We start from the raw sequence: 3,748 nt of genomic DNA on the forward strand, positions 1-3,748 counted from the left end.
TGGGCCCTGCAGAGGGCAGACAGCCCATCTCTTTAGGTAACCTGAGTTGGATACATTCCTGAGGGAAGCGGGGAACCAGCTCCTTGTGCCTATGTGACTGGCATCACATACCTGGGTGAGGAGCTTACGCTCCCTACTGTTCTAAGCAATGCTGACCTGACTGGGAGGGGGCTAGATACCCTGTCAGTCTGCCCAGTGATGTGTTTCAAATTGGTTGGCTGGCAGCCAACAGGTGCTGGTCTCCATTGGACCAGGTAAATGAGGTCATAAGGGCTACTAGGCTTATTTCCCATGAGGCAGAGTGCCAGGATCACTCCAGACCCTGGGTAATGGCAGCACTACCCCCAGGCTAGTGGGTGTGCTCCAGGAAGGGAGTGAGGCACTCAGAGCCTGGAAGGTGGTCGGGCGCAGTGAAGTTGGTGGCTTAGCGCAGGAGCACACCCTACTGACCCGCCACACCAGGGTGGCTGAGGAACGCATGAGCAGCAGCACAGGCACAGCTTCAGGCTCCACAGGCTGGATCCAGTGGTTCTGTGTATTGGATATGGCCCATGACCTCGGATTGTCAACTCCTGGTCTAAGACAAATCAAGCGTGTTGCATTTGTGCATCAATCCTTCTCTTTGAAGAGGAATCTAGATGTACAGCAAGATGCCTAGTTAAACCATCTAAAATGATGAAAATTATTGAGTTAAACCTTCAGGCAGCAAATTCAAGAATCATTAAAATCTCAGTGATTAGCTGATCACATTGTTTTGTGGCAGGGGAGAAGGAAGGGAACTCTGAACCAAAGTTGAAATATTAAAGTTTCCTTCATTACCTCATTATCCAGTATTTCAGTTGAACAGACAGTCAAGTTTACAAACAAATACTGGGTTAAATCAAACATCTGTACATTATATAGACTAGCGAAAGGCTGCAAAAGATACAAAATGTGTTTTTCAGAAGTTAGATTTTTTTCCCTTGTTTGGATGGATCTTCAAGGAACAAATAAGGTAAATAGTTTTAAAAAAGGAAAGAAAGGGAAAAAGAAAAAAGAAACAGGTATTAAGAAGACAGACAGGAAATTTAAGTGACACTGAACATTTTTAGAAACTACCCACCCCAAATGCCTGCCCTTAAAACAAGTAGTATATTGAGAGCGTAGCAATAGCCTTAACTAGTGGCTGTAACCTTGGATCATTTATTAAAATTAGAGACAACTGATGATCATATTTACTTTGATCAAGGTGTTTATTGCATCATCTCAGAGGGCATACATGCACTGGGTTTTTAAACCGAAATACAAAGAGCCATTTTGAAATTAGCATTATATAACTCTCCCCCCTTATGGTGTATGTTATCCCCACAGTAAATTCAGATACAACCACTTTTAATGGTACCATACATTGATTAAATAGTAATTTGAAAGACTTAAGTGAACATCTTTCCAACCCAATATGCTTTTACAGAGAGCTGCCAAGCCACTTGTAACACTGATCAACAGTGACTTCATTTAGAGTTAAATTCTTAAGCCAAGCCATCAGCACAAAACAGTATGAGAACAAACAAACAAACAAAAAAAAATCAAAGAAACACAATATGTACAGTAAAGGGTATAGTTCTCTAGATCAGTATTAGACCTAAATCACAAATAGTACAAAAGCTACTCATAGCATGGTTGGGGACTGGAAAAAAATGCTAGTCTAAGGAGTACACATGTAAGCACTAAATTAACAGATGTACATACAAGATAAATAAAAATGAAAAAACACCACTTGTGATAATGTTGACTGCAGATATACCAAAGAGTGCTTTTGTATTTTAAAAAAAAAATCTTAATGCCAGTACAACTATGGTTGCCTTTTTTTTAAGCTATTTGGAGAGAAACTGACCCTTTACTTCTTTTCAGTGCATTTAGCAAGAACTGATAAATAGGCCAATTTAAATGCAAAAACTCAAGTTAAAATACATTTTAAATAAAAACAAATGATAAATAAGGTATTTTCAGATATGATTTTTCATACTTTATAAATAACTTGAAAGACGTATTTGTCATGGAATGTTACCTTTATATTACTTTAAATTATATCTTAACATATATAGTGTCACAAAAATAAAACTTTTTTCACAACAATTGAGATTCTTGTGATTGGAAAAATGTATTCCACACAAAACTATCATAGTTAAGTGCTTTTTTACTATTGGGTATCATCACACTAGGTTTTTTTTGTTTTTTGTTTTAAACAGATACAGAAGAAACTGAACTCTTAGGGAAATTTCAGGTGGTTGGTCAAAAAGTTATATACATTGAAACCTTCAAAAAACACAGACACATCGCTCCAAATGGCTCACCACACAACAGCTGCATAATCTGCCCCCACTGAATAGGTGCAGAAAAGCACTAGAAGGCATCAGAAACATACATCCATTGTTTAAGTTGTAAAACACAAATAACCCAAGTACACAAATTTAGAGAGAGTAGGGGGTAACAGCTAAGGTAGTACACATTCCTAATGTTCACTTTCACAGCTGTGCTACACGTTTTGGAAGTAAGAGAGTCTGAATAAGCACTGGGTTTGGTACTGGTGGCTCACTTTGAAACTCTGAGCATCAAACTATTATTTGTAGACTCCAAACTCACATTTTTTAGTATCCAGTCAGAAAAAAATGCAGCTGTAAGGACAAAAAAATAAGAGTTAGAAGGAAGCGTTACACAAGAATTTGAAGTACATTAAAAATTGTTTGCAGAGCACCCCTAAAAGATAAACTCAGTATAGGAGAAATAACATTCCAGTCACTTCTATAAAACCATACACAAAGCGTGCTCTTTTACCAAAAGAAGTGACAAATCTTTGGCTTTGGACACAACATGTTTACTCTGAAGTAACTTACAGCATTTTTGTACACTTACCCACATTACGTCAGGATTATGAGTGGACAGGTGCATAAGGGTAGCCGCACCTTTCAATGACATGTTTGGGAGAGCAAACAACAAACTTGCTGACCTTAAGTAAGCAGCTACCTTGGGATAAACTATTGGCAGACAACCCCAATATAAAACTTACAACAGTAAGATTTTCCCTGTGATTTTTGGCAGGGTCATTCATATCAGATTCAGGGAATACCAGTCCTTCATGTCAAATGAAGTCAGCTTCACAATGCAATAAGAGGTTAACATTTAAAAACTGAACATTTCCATGATAGTTATTTAAATGAATAAAGAAAAACTGAGAAGTTAGTTACAAGTTTTCACAACTTAACTGCTACAAAATCAAAGAGATTTAAGAGATTTAAATTTTTAACAAGCATATAGCAAATTCCCTAACAAAATCTCAAGTCATGATGGGACTACTTTCCTATAATTTTGCCTGTCAATTTTAACAAATAGCCACAGTTTGGCCCTTTGCTGCAAATTAAAAGAGCTTTACATTTGTACTTCCTATTTCTAGAAAAATAAAATTGCAACTGGGAAACCATACATATTTCCAACCAACATTAAAAAACAAACAAACAAACAAACAAACAAACAACGAGCAGGAAGCTTATAGTAGCATTTTGTACTGTACTAGCCAACTGTTGCAAACCAGATGCATAGTAGGACTGTGCGAAGCTTTGGATGCCAATTCGATTTGGCAGAGATTCGGCTCAATTTGGTGGCTGAATCTCTGAATCTGAATCCAATCAGGAGATAGATCCCTTAATCTCTCTGAAGCGAATCAGAACACTCCAAAATCAATCTGGAGAGATTTGGAAAGATTCAGCGATTC

At 37.6% G+C, this 3,748-nt stretch overlaps 1 protein-coding gene across 1 annotated transcript in view; it reads right to left on the reverse strand.

Moving 5' to 3' along the window:
- Positions 1-1,217: 1,217 nt before the first annotated feature.
- Positions 1,218-3,748, reverse strand: part of SNAP91 (synaptosome associated protein 91) — a 136,679-nt gene continuing 134,148 nt past the window's right edge. The window contains exon 28 of the mRNA XM_019538166.1: positions 1,218-2,654. The gene's annotated coding sequence lies outside the window, so the exon portion shown is untranslated. The remainder of the gene's footprint in view (positions 2,655-3,748) is intronic.

This window comes from Crocodylus porosus, unplaced genomic scaffold, assembly GCF_001723895.1.
Source record: "Crocodylus porosus isolate Cpor-Errol unplaced genomic scaffold, CroPor_comp1, whole genome shotgun sequence".
Lineage (NCBI taxonomy): Eukaryota > Metazoa > Chordata > Crocodylia > Crocodylidae > Crocodylus > Crocodylus porosus.